The sequence below is a fragment of the Cervus elaphus genome, chromosome 9 (assembly GCF_910594005.1).
Source record: "Cervus elaphus chromosome 9, mCerEla1.1, whole genome shotgun sequence".
In the NCBI taxonomy this organism is placed as follows: Eukaryota; Metazoa; Chordata; class Mammalia; order Artiodactyla; family Cervidae; genus Cervus; species Cervus elaphus.
Genome location: NC_057823.1, coordinates 99,025,230 through 99,038,527, shown reverse-complemented (window position 1 = coordinate 99,038,527; position 13,298 = coordinate 99,025,230). Strand labels below are relative to the sequence as shown.

The 13,298-nt window shown below is 38.2% G+C and overlaps 1 long non-coding RNA gene across 2 annotated transcripts in view; it reads left to right on the top strand.

Annotated features, from left to right (window-relative positions):
* The first annotated feature begins 48 nt into the window (after positions 1-48).
* LOC122700649 overlaps positions 49-13,298 on the top strand; it is a 99,930-nt gene continuing 86,680 nt past the window's right edge. Inside the window, exons 1-3 of one of the 2 annotated variants that reach the window (XR_006342850.1) lie at positions 49-216; positions 2,162-2,247; positions 11,823-11,994. This is a non-coding gene — a long non-coding RNA (uncharacterized LOC122700649). Of the gene's footprint in view, positions 217-2,161; positions 2,248-11,822; positions 11,995-13,298 lie in introns of those variants that run through there. The other variant, XR_006342851.1, reaches the window with a different exon arrangement.

The following is a 13,298-nucleotide window of genomic DNA, read 5'->3' as shown; positions in this document are numbered from 1 at the left end:
CTTCCGGAAGGCGAGGGGAGAGAGCCTGCGGTTGGCTCCCTAGAAGGAAAGCAAACCGGAAGAGAGTTGTGTTAAGTGTGCGGCAACGCATGCAGCAAGTGCGCAGGAAGAATCCGGGAAAGAGTGGAAGCTCGTAATTTGAGTTTGTTGGTGCAAAACTGAAGAAACACAGCCAATCATTTATTTAAGACCGCCTTGACGTTTCCCTCAGCTCAGGTACACATTTTACTAGACAGGTCGGTCGGCTCACTAGAAAGAAGGGAAACAGAGAGTTGGTGTCAAATATGCAGCAACTCTTTGCAGGAAGAAACCGGGAAAGATGGGAACCTCATACTTTGAGTTTGTTGGTACAAAACTGCATAAACACAGCTAATCATTTATTAAAGACCGCCTTGACGTTTCCCTCAGCTCAGGTACACATTTTATTAGGTATTTTCTCCTGCCTCTAAGTCCTTGACCTCCCTTTTCTTAGAGCATTGCGTTAGAGAACTGGTAACTGTACCACTAATTGGTACAGGTATTAGTAACTGGTAATTGATTCTCTTCATTTTGGGAATGTAAATCTTTTTAAAAGTTCTTTCCCGTGTTACAACCCAGGGCTGTCTTTCTTCAGGAACTAGGAGTCATCCTTTTAAAATGTCAGGAAAGGAGACATCACCCATAGCTCCCAGTCTCCTTGGGAGCGTAGAAGCCTAAGTTAGGCAGGCGCTTTGTTTCAAGTTGTAAAACTGCCTCCCGTCTCGCAGCTTAGAGAAAAGTTACTTTTTCTTTGTGAGGGCCTCCCTAGTAGCTCAGATGGTAAAGCATCTGCCTGCAGTGCAGGAGACCCGGATTCAACCCTGCCGAGGGAAAATCCCTTGAAGAAGGAAATGGCAACCCGCTCAAGTATCCTTGCCAGGAAAATAACATGGACAGAGGAGCCTGTCGGGCTACAGTACATGGGGTCACAAAGAGTCGGAATTTCCTTTTGGGTAAACAGAACTGGCCTAAGAGTTTTCCTACTCTTAAAATATCTTAAGCTTTCTGTTGAGTTCAGACAGAATCCTGGCCCCTCTTTTCTGTTGTGATCGTCTTGAATAAGCCTCTGCCTGTTTAACTTTGACATCAGTAATGTGGAACTTTGGGGTGAGCAGATATAAACAAAAACAACAGACCAGAAATTGAAGTTAGTATCTGTTCTTTTAAAAACTTATTCAACAAATTTTTTAGACTTTCTACTCCTTCAGAACTGTATTTGAGTATTGAATAGTAGAAGAGATATCATCCTTGCCCTTAGGGTCAAATGGAAATAACACAATAGTCCCGTTCATTCTTGGGGCAGTTTGGGGCACACATGCCTATTTAAAAGACAGAATGGCCAACTAATTGGTGTTTCTGAATTTTTTCTATTAGTAATAATGCTACTTGTTCATTTACATGTTTTTGTCTTACAAACAAGTTGTATCAATCAGGAGAGATTTAAAAGCATAAAAGAGAAGAAAAGTTATACTTACTTAAATTAACCTGCATACTAGGAAAAGACCCCTATTATTCTGATTTATCAGGGAACACCCCAGCTGACAGAATAGCAGTCTTCCATGGAAATGTGTAAAATACCACTGGCCTATTAAGTAAAATCTAATCCTCCCTCCCTGGTCCCGTATTGAATAATAATAATGCATACTAATTAAGTATCTGTTGTGTACCAGATCTCATGTTATGAAATGCTAAACAATTCTCTTTGTTTAGTCCTTACCAGAAAAAAAAAAACAAACAAACACTAAGCCATTATTGTTCCTAATTTACAATTAAGAAACCATGATAAAGGATAATCAAGTTGGTGAAAATCAGCATGAGTAAAAGCAATAGAGCTGGGCAATAAACTCAGGCACTGTAGCCTCAGAGGTCAATATTGCCTACTACATTTTGTCTTCTCCTAATTTAGGCTTCCATGATTTGAGTCTAGCTTTTGTCTCAATCAGCTATTGTTAGAATAATGCTGCATAACTACTATCCAAAAATATCTCAGTGGCATACAGCAAACAGGCATTTATTTTTCACATGTTTTTGGTCAAGGTGAGAATTACAAACTTAAGTTGGCCTTATGGATAAGTAGAAAGGGGGTAGGGAATAGGCATAAAGAGAAATGAGCAGGCATGTATGTCTTTTTCTTTTTAAACAGTGACTGGTTACCCAAACTCCTACCTGATGGCCTTGACACATATCTCATTGGAGAGAGAGATGTCACATGGATGCTTCTAGCTTCTGGTAATCTGAGAATTTTGGTATTAAAATGGGCATATTCTACTCCCTATAGAAATTTATGTAAGGAAAAAGAAGACAATTCATACTGATAGGGATTTCATTTATATTAATGTGTGTGTATGAAAGTTGCTCAGTCTGCAATCTGCCAGATTTCTCTGTCCATGGAATTCTCCAGGCAAGAATACTGGAATTGGTTGCCGTTCCCTTCTCCAGGGGATCTTCCCAACCCAGGGATTGAACCCAGGTCTCCTACGTTGCAGGCAGATTCTTTACTGTCTGAGTCATTTATATTGATAGGCATGTCAATTTTAGCTCAGTGTAGTAGAGAACAAGGCTCAAGTAAGTGTTCTCTGGTGGCAAAATTTCCTTGCTTGTCCATTAAGGAAGAGAGAATGTAAGAGGTTGTCTCAACTGTAATGGTCATTCATAGTGACATCTGATGGAAGGAGTCTCTCATACTTTTAAATGGCAGGATACTGCCACATCAGGTGGATTGTGTATACCCTGAGGTCCAAAAGGAAAAAGTTCAATAGTCAGGAAAAGGGAATATGAACTGATCACAAAACCAGGAAGTGAAGAGAATGTACTAAAAATCTTGAAGGTGAAGGAAGAGTTGGAATTTCAGAGGACAGCTAAAGAACAACATTTCAAGAATAAGAAGGAATAGTGTTGTCGGGTAGGCACTGCATAACTGAGTAGGAATCTGAATAAATGTTGAGGTTAAAAGTCTAAAACACACAAACAAACAAACAAACACCGACTATATAAATGGGCTGTGGTTCCTGAGAGGAAGGAAACAAGGTGAGTATCTCTGGAGCTCTGCCTGTGGAAAATTTCCCAGCTATAGTGCATGAACCTGGAGTTCAGTCAGAATACGGGAGTCTCTCTTATCTGAAGAGGCAGAGATCAGAGTTCTGGGCTTTTAATGGTTGGCTTCTGTGGGCCAAGGCATTAAGAAAAAGAGTCTGTGGAGGTCATGAAGTTCATATGGAGGTTCCCCACACATCCTTGGCTGAGAGCTGGACAGAACTACCAGACTTGGCCACACAAAGTTAATAAGAAACTTGCTGTTACAGAGGTGAGAGCAGGACAGAGACATTAGATATTCAACAGTGCTGGGGACTTTAGAATTAGGGCCCAGACATACTGAACAGATCTCTTTAACACCTCCTAACAAAGTAGAAATCAAATGGAATCACTGCTTTATGATAAAGACCACACCCGGAGAAAGGCCCTCTTTATACCCACTTTAACAAAGCTTGGAAACCAAGCCCTAACAAGATTCTTAGAGGAGAAAGAGTTTGAGATTGGATCTCACCTGTTTACTGAGGAGCTTCCCAGTAGCGCTAGTGGTAAAGAATCTGCCTGCTAATGCAGCAGACACAAGAGACGCGGGTTTGATTCCTGGGTTGGGAAGATCGTCTAGAGTAGGAAATGGCAATCCATTCCAGTATTTTTGCCTGGAAAATTCCATGAACAGAGGAGCCTGGCAGGCTGAAGTCCATAGGGTCACAGAGTCGAACATGACTGAGCACATGGGACATAGTTTACAGGGACTTGCAAATAGATAAACAGAAATTATACAGTCTCAAAAAAGGAGATATAGAAAGATTCAAGAAAAGAACAAAACACTTTGAACTTACACAGCAGTTTTATACAGTTTAATATATATGCACTGGAGCTCGAAAAGAAAAAGCAATATAATGAGGCAATGAAATATTTCGGTAAATGATTGAAAAACTTTGATTTACAGTTATGAGAAGATCAGAAAGTAGTAAGCAAGATACCAAGAACAGCACATATAAGCATATCAGAGTCATACAGAGTCACAGATATCAGAGTCCAAATTAGAACATCTAGAAAAGAGCCATAGAAAAAGATGCATTACACACCAAAGAAAAATAACACATGTGAAGGTATAGTTCGCATCTGAAACAATGGACACCAGAAGCAGTAGCATCATTCAGGTGCTAAAAAAGAAAAAGTTATCAGCCTTGAATTCTATATCCAGTTATCTTCTAAAAAAAAAGAAAAGAGTCAAAACAAAGATGTTTTCAGGGAAGTGAAAGTTGAGGAAACTCATTTCCAACAGACTAAACCTTAGGATGTTTTTCAGGCTGAAGGGAAGTGATACAAGACAGAAATTTTGATTTACAGAAAGTAGAGAATGACAAGCAGAAGTAGAAAATCACTGTGTAAATACAAAAACCTATTTTTACTTCTCCTGAAGTTTCTTAAAAAGAATGCAGTGCTTTGCATAAGGCCATGTTTATGATGTGTGTACATATAAAAACATGGCAATAGAACGTAAAGGTAAAGGACAAGGGAGGTGAAGTGAATGGAAATATACCCTTTCCCGTTTGTAAAATTTGATACGGGACATGTGAAGTTCGAAATATCAGGTGTGAAAAGGGACTCATGAAGTAGGAAGCTCCCAGGTTAGAAGTGGGATGTTTATAAACAGAATCATGCTCTCCTAAGGCTATTACATTTGTGAAAGTATGAGGTGGGAAATGTTAGGTGTGAAATGGAGTTTATAAAGTAGGAACTACTAAGGGTACGAGTGAAAATTGAAGTGACCCAATATTGTTGCTAACTAGGCATTGTAACAATAGTAATACAGAGAAATATTCTTAGAGCAGCCAGCAAAAAATAATGAATAGAAGTTATATCTATAAAAGATAATATAAATAGCACCAAATAAAAATTTATCTTTGTCATTTATTTCTTACAGTAGATCATGAAAATGGCATTTTTTAAAAATAATAAATGTGATACATTGATACCACTGAGGTTTAGAAACTTAGAAAGACAAAATAATTCTACCACCCTAAGAGTGTCATTTCAATATTCCAGTATTGTATATGTGCCTGTGTGTGTATATATGTATTCAGTTCAGTTCAGTGTCTCAGTTGTGTCCAACTCTTTGTAACCCCATAGACTGCAGCACGCCAGGCTTCCCTATTCATCACCAACTCCTGGAGCTTGCTCAAACTCATGTCCATCGAGTCGGTGATGCCATCCAACCATCTCATCCTCTGTCATCCCCTTCTCCTGCCTTCAATCTTCGCTTATATGTTTAGAACAATGCTTGCATGCTCAGTTGCTCAGTCATGTCAGACCCTTTTCTACCCTATGGACTGTAGCCTGCCAGGCTTCTCTGTTCATGGAGTTTTCCAGGCAAGAATACTAGAGCATGTTGCCATTTCCTACTCCAGGGGATCTTCCTAACCCAGGGATCAAACCTGTCTCCTGTATTGGCAGCTGGATTACTTACTACTGAGCCACCTTGGAAGCCCAATCAGAACAACAAACTATATATAATTTATATTCTATTTTTATATTTATATCATAAATGTTATTTTATTTGTCACAAAGGTATCTGTAAACATGAATTTTAATGATTTCTTTTATGTATTTACTATACTGGACAGTTTCCCTGTAGCTGGAACACTGTTATTACAAATGTTGTAATAACATTTGTTGTGTCCGACTCTTTGTGAGATGACCCCATGGACTGCAGCATGCCAGGCGCTCCTGTCCTTCACTATCTTCCAGATTTTTCTCTTGAGTTAGTGATGCTTTCTAACCATCTCATCCTCTGCTGCCTCCTTCTCCTCCTGCCCTCAATTTTTCTCACCAGTAGTGTCTTTTCCAGTGAGTCGGCTCTTCGTGTCAGATGACCAAAGTATTGGAACTTCAACATCAGTCCTTCCAATGAATATTCAGGACTGATTGATTTCCTTTAGGATTGACTGGTTTGATCTCCTTGCAGTTCAAGGGACTCTCAAGAGTCTTCTCCAGCACAATTCAAAAGCATTAGTTCTTTGGTGCTCAGCCTTCTTTATGGTCCAAATATCACATCCATCCATGACTCCTGGAAAAACCATAGCTTTGACTATACAGACCTTTGTCGGCAAAGTGACGTCTCTGCTTTTTAATGCACTGTCGAGATTTCTTACAGTTTTCCTTCCAAGGAACAAACTTCTTTGTATTTCATGGCTGCAGTCACCATATGCAGTGATTTTGGAGCCCAAGAAAGTAAAATCTGTCACTCCTTCAACTTTTTCCCCTTCTATTTGCCATGAAGTGATGGGACCAGATGCCATGATCTTCGTTTTTTAATGTTGTTTCAAACGAGCTTTTTCACTTTTCTCTTTGACCCTCATCAAGAGGCTCTTTAGTTCCTCTTCACTTTCTGCCATTAGAGTGGTATCATCTGCGTATCTGTATGTATTAAAAATACCACTGAGGTGTTATTCTGATTAAATATTTTCTGCATCTTAGCCCATGAATTATTTCTTAAGGGAATGTGTGTTGATGCTTCCATTTTAGGGCATTAGGTATACAGACTCTCTCTGCCTTGAAGATTAAAAAAAATATTTTGTTGTGTCACTTGTTTAAAAAGCCGAAGTGGATAGAGCTGAGGCAGTACAAAATGGTGAATGGTTTCCCTGACTGTAGCTGAGCACCCAACCCAACGAATAATATTAATAGCTGTGGAAAGTAAACCCAATACTGTGGTCTAAATACAGGTAAGAAGAACACAGGAGGGCGATGTTTGAGACCAGAGCCTTACTGTGAAGTAAGGCTATAATACCTTTGTTTCCCATTCTTTGCATCATCACTTGTGAGATGGTTAGGCCTCAGAGAGGAGGGTTATACTCGTTCACATTTCATCCTATAAAGCAATTTAGAATTCCTGAGGTGAGGGATAGTGTATTGGCAGTGAACCTAAAAGTAACAGTGTCAGTTTTGAGGGGGGGAAAGGAATGAGATTATTGTGTGAAATAAAGCAGTCTTGACTGGTTTTATATGTGCACTGCACAGCAGAATCCTCCTTAGCATGAGTGTCACCAAGTGGGCAAAAAACTGCGCTTATGGGGCAGTGGGAATTTACTGAGGCTTGAACGGTCATTGGGATCAAAGGGTCATGAGGTTTGTAATCTGGAAGTGATACGTCCGCAACTATCTTCCCTAGGGCCTCTTCAGTGCAATATAGTCTTTGGTGGTTGATATTAGCAGGTCAGAGAAGGGAATGCAGTTTATGTCTTAAAGGTGAGAAACATGATGGGCACCTCAAAAAAGAAACCAGATTCACCAAGGCCGTTAAATATGTAAACAATTGTGAACAGATCTTGCCATTATTTGATAGAGCTGGAACCCAATTTGGAATTTGCTGGAGACACTATACTTGTGTGTTTCATTCCAGAAACAGTATATGATATATGGATAGCCATCGTTGTATTTTAAAGTGGCTCTTTAATTTGAAAAGATATACTTAATGCCATTCACGAGAGAAAAATGCTTCCTAATGATCCATTGCTTCCATATGATGAAAATTTATTAATAAACATTTTTATGTAAATGGCTTAAACTATTTATACATTAAAAATGGTTAAAATTTTTGAATATTTTAAAATATTTATTTGAGCATAGTAAATTTATATGGTTCAAAATTCAAAATGTGTAAAAAGATATTTACTGAAAAACTGTCTTCCATCCCTACTCACCAGATAAACAGCTCCTCTTTCAAAGCCTAAAAATATCTTCAGTTTTTCATGCAGCTTCCAGAGATAAACATATGTATATAAGTTATATAAAAGTGTCATTTTTAACATAAACGAGATGGTAGTGTTCTTTACATACAGTCTGGTACTTTGCTTTTTTGTTGGTATTATTTTTTAAAATACCTTAGTGATTCCATATCAGTATACCATGAGATTTGTCATAATGTTTTATTCACTTCTGAACTGTGAATTTTTTGTGAGCCCTAGGCTTTTTTTGCCTTCTTTGGTCCCTTTCTTCATGAATAATGGTAATAGTAATAATAGCAATAATAATAAAGTTCTGTTTTATGACTTCGTGTTGGTACCAACTATGTGTTGGTATAAAGATGAATATAATCAAGGCTGGAATGATTATGATTTATTACTATTATTTCTTGAAATTTAAATTAACATATTTTCATGGGTTCCTAAGTGTACTGTGAGCCCTAGGCTCACAAATTGAAAGACAGGTCAGCGCTGGTTTTATTACTGCAAGGTTTTCCATAGTGAAGTGAAGTGAAGTGAAAGTTGCTCAGTCGTGTCCGACTCTGTACGACCCCGTAGACTGTAGCCCGCCAGGCTCCTCTGTCTATGAATTTCTCCAGGCAAGAATGCTGGAATGGGTAGCCATTCCCTTCTCCAGGGGGATCTTCCTGACCCGGGGATCAAATCTGGGTCTCCTGCATTGCACGCAGATTCTTTACTGTCTGCGCTAGCAAAGAACCCGTGGACATTTTCCATAATAAGCACATTATTTTGATCAAGTCTTCATTGATGGATCGTTAGGTTGTTTCATAAGTTTTCAATTTTTTTTAATAGAAAATGGAGTTTAAAAACTGCAGGAAAAAAAAAGATGCATCCAAACACAAGGAGTATTTACATACCTATTTAGAATAATACTACCTTCTAAACTAAAATTATTTTATTTTCCTGAATATTTTTAGCTGGTAGCAAAACCAATTACCACCTAGTGCTAGTACGACGTGTGCGTGCTCAGGCCTGTCCACCTGCTTTGCAGCCCTGCCGGGAGGCTCCACTGTCCGTGGGATTCTCCAGGCAAGAATGCTGGAGTGGGTCGCCATTCCCTTCTCCAGGGGGTCTTCCTGACCCCGGGATCGAACCGCGTCTTCTGCTTCTCTTGCATCTCCTGCACTGGCAGGCGGATTGTTTACTACCACAGCACCTACAGTATCATTTATTGTCCCTCGCATGATTTTTATATTTGTTTTCTCTCTATGTGGGCTTCTCTGGTGGCTCAGAGGTAAAGAATCCGCCTGTCAGTGCAGAAGATGTAGGTTTGATACCTGGGTAGGGAAGATCCGTTGGAGAAAGAAATGGCAACCCACTCCAGTATTCTTGCCTGGGAAAGCCCATGGACAGAGGAGTCTGGCGGGTTACAGTCCATAGGGTTGCAAAGAGTTGGACATGAGTTAGTGACTAAACAATAACAACAACTCTATGTACACCGTCCCCTTCTCTTTGTCTCCTCCTTTCATTCAGCTAAATATTACTATTCTCTTTACAGTTCTTCCTCCTTTCCTATTAGTTCTTTAAGTTTGTACTAAAGGCATTTATTTATATTTAAACACATTCTTAGAGTTAAAAAATGAATAAATCGCCAGAATTTACCCCAATATTGTTAATATTTGAAATGAGCCTGCATAGAATTTCCCTGGACTGAATTTATAAATAGCCTAACACAAAAATTAATTCATATGCTGTGGAATGTCTTATAAACTAAATTATCAAATTGTCTTATATCCTTGACTCCCACAAGTTTATGAACTGTTTGTGTCTTTTTTTTTTTTATCTCCTCCTTTATACCTGTCTCTTGACAGATTCATTGGTTAGGGATATATATTGACTATCTTAACAGTAACATGAAGCTCTCATAGCATATTTAACTCAGTATGGCTTCTCTCAGTGAGATATTTTCCTAATTACTTTTACATTTGTAGGCCAGGGATTAAAACTAAATGAGTCTGTGGATGGGTAGGTAGATGCTTATGTAATCAACCAGAGAATGATGGTTGATGCTGTCTAAAAGCAGATGTTTTTACTTACTTTTAGTCAGTTTTCATTATATAAGATTAGAAGGCATAAATTGATTTCTTTTCTCAAAGTAAACCAGAAATTCATATATTTAATAACTTTTGCATTAGTGAATAAAATAAATAAAAATATCAAAATAACAAACAGTATTCAGCCAGCACTGCATACCAAATCAAATATATATGTAACCTATAGGACTCATTGGTAGGCAGTATAAAACTTTTGTGTAAACTGTTTGAGGACAGGAATTTGTATCTGCCTTGGGATTTAACAAGTGTGCCTGCATGTGGTTGGTGTTCAGTAAACGTAGGTGAATATACAGAATGAATTTAAATTCTTATTTTGAATAGTATAAATAAATAAATAGTATAAATAAATAAATTCTTATTTTGAATAGTAGTAATGTTTCTTTTATTCATATATCACAGCTTGCTGAGGAATAAAGATGGAAAGATGTAGTGCAAATTCTTCTAGTTGATCAAACTCCATTATTTGAAGGAAAAAAATTAACACTAAGTAGACTTTCATGTATCTATAGAGCCTTAGAATTCTTACATACCTACAAAGAATTAAGTGTAATGCCCTATATTTTGTTGAAGAGAAAAGGAATGTCTATAGAGGTTGTATAATTTTTTTAGTGGGCAATATTACCAAAGGCAGACTGAAATTCAAATCTCTTGATTTTTAAAATTGGGCCTTTTTGTACTACATAGTGTTTTCTAGTTTGTCACTAGTGCTATCCCTCAGCAAACATTTGCATAATAAGGGTTTACTTCCTACATCTATAAGGGGTTCAGATTTTTAAAAATTAAAACTTCTGTTAGGAAAATTTGTTTAAATTAAATTAATCTCTTTCCCTTATTGTAAATGGAATTACTCTAACTATTGGATGCACACAACAAAGTTTGATTTTATGAGTATGATACCATTAAAAATCCTTTAAGCCATAATGAAAGTTGTAACTGGTCTGAAGACCATTTTTGCCGTAGTTAATATTCACAGCAAGGAATGATTCTTCCTGTTATATCAAATAAACTCATCTTTAAAGTTGAAAATATTGTAGCATTTCCATAATATTCATCTCAAGAGATGACAAGGTGTCAAAGGATGATAAGAAACATTGAGTAAATATCTAAATTTGCTGTACAGAAAAGAAGAATTTTCCTTTAAAAATTATCATCAAATATATTTGTTATATGTTTTGCTACAGTGCTAATAAGGATTCCCTATTATACTAATAAGGATATGCTAGTAATTAATTGATTATTAATTAATTATTAATTAATCTTAGATATCTGGTAAGGTTATCCATACTCATGATCACCATCAGCAATCAGCATATGCATACCGAGAAAGGAAGTCTGAGTAGATCATCAAGGAAGTATTTCTTTCCCATAAACACTGTTGCAGCTTCCTAATTTTGATTTTGTAGAAAGGGTACAGTACAATAAACTGATGGCAACCTACCTGTATCCTCAGGAATGCCCCCAGAATGTGTATAAATCTGCTGAGCAGGTCCTAAAGGTGGAAAGTGAAAGTGAAAGTCATGTCAAACTCTTTGTGACCCCATGGACTGTAGCCTGCCCGGCTCCTCTGTCCATGGAATTCCTCAGGCAAGATTACTGGAGTGGGTAGCCCTTCCCTTCTCCAGGGGGTCTTCCCAACCCAGGGATCAAACCCAGGTCTCCCACATTACAGGTGATTCTTTATGGACTGAGCCACCAGGGAAGCCCCCTAAAGGTGGAGGGAGAGGAAATTAGCCTAAAACTTCTAAATGGAGCCAGGTGGTACATCCACACAGCTTTTCATATCAAATAAATGATCACAAACCACAAGCTCATGATGCAGTTGAAATATTTATCCAGCATCACTCTCCTGTTTATGTATTTGGTCTGCTTATTTATTTAATTCTGGGCTTGGTTTTACTTATGTTTCTATGGAAGACATTTACCTTACACTTGGCTTACTGCACTGCAGCATCAAGAAAGACCTTTGAAAACTTACAGGATATGTACAGGACTATTCAACATCCACTGGGTCACAGGAAAAGCAGGAGAGTTCCAGAAAAACATCTGCTTCATTGACTACACCAAAGCCTTTGACTGTGTGGATCACAACAAACTGTGGAAAGTTCTTCAAGAGATGGGAATACCAGACCACCTGACCTGCCTCCTGAGAAATCTGTATGCAGGTTAAAAAGCAGCAGTTAGAACCAGACATGGAATAGCAGACTGGTTCCAAATCAGGAAAGGAGTACGTCAAGGCTGTATATTGTCACCCTGCTTATTTAACTTATATGAAGAGTACATCATACAAAAGCCTGGATGAAGCACAAGCTGGAATCAAAATTGCTAGGAGAAATATCAATAACCTCAGATATGCAGATGATACCACCCTTATGGCAGAAAGCAAAGAAGAACTAAAGAGCCTCTTGATGAAAGTGAAAGAGGAGAGTGAAAAAGCTGGCTTAAAACTCAACATTCAGGAAACTAAGATCATGGCATCCGGTCCCGTCACTTTGTGTCAAGTTGATGGGGAAAAAAATGGAAACACAGTGAGAGACTTTATTTTCTTGGCTCCAAAATCACTGCATATGGTGACTGCAGCCATGAAATTAAAAGATGCTTGCTCCTTGAAAGAAAAGCTGTGACCAACCTAGACAGCATATTAAAAAGCAGAGTCATTACTTTGCCGACATAGGTCCCTCTAGTCAAAGCTATGGTTTTTCCAGTAGTCAGGTATGGATGTGAGAGTTAGACTACAAAGAAAGCTGAATGCTGAAGAATTGATGCTTTTGAACTGTGGTGTTGGAGAAGACTCTTGAGAGTCCCTTGGACTGAAAGGAGATCAAACCAGTCCATCCTAAAGGAAATCAGTCCTGAATATTCATTGGAAGGGCTGATGCTGAAGCTGAACCTCTAGTACTTTGGCCACCTGATGTGAAGAGCTGATTCATTGGAAAAGACATTGATGCTGGGATAGATTGAAGACAGGAGGAGAAGGGGACAACAGAGGATGAGATGGTTGGACAACATCACCAATTTGATGGACATAAGTTTGAGCAAGCCTCTGGAGTTGGTGATGGACAAGGAGGCCTGGCGTGGTGCAGTCCATGAGGTCTCAAAGAGTCATACATGACTGAGTAACTGAACTGATTAATTAAAATTTTCATGTATCTTACTGGGTCTGTGTGAGAAAACATCACTAAATTAAATGAAGATAGTTATAGGAAGTACAAACTGGGAATTCCATTATTTAGTATCTGCACAGTTCCTATCTTTTTTTAGAACAAATGACTTTGTTCAGCTTGAATTACTGGAGGATGCTAATAAATAGAACAGTTCTAAAAACATACACTGAACATCCTGTCATGTGAAAACTTCATATTCTCTCACAGCAGAAGAAACGGTGATGAAAAGCCAGTTCTGCATTTTACAGTTAAAGCAAATACAG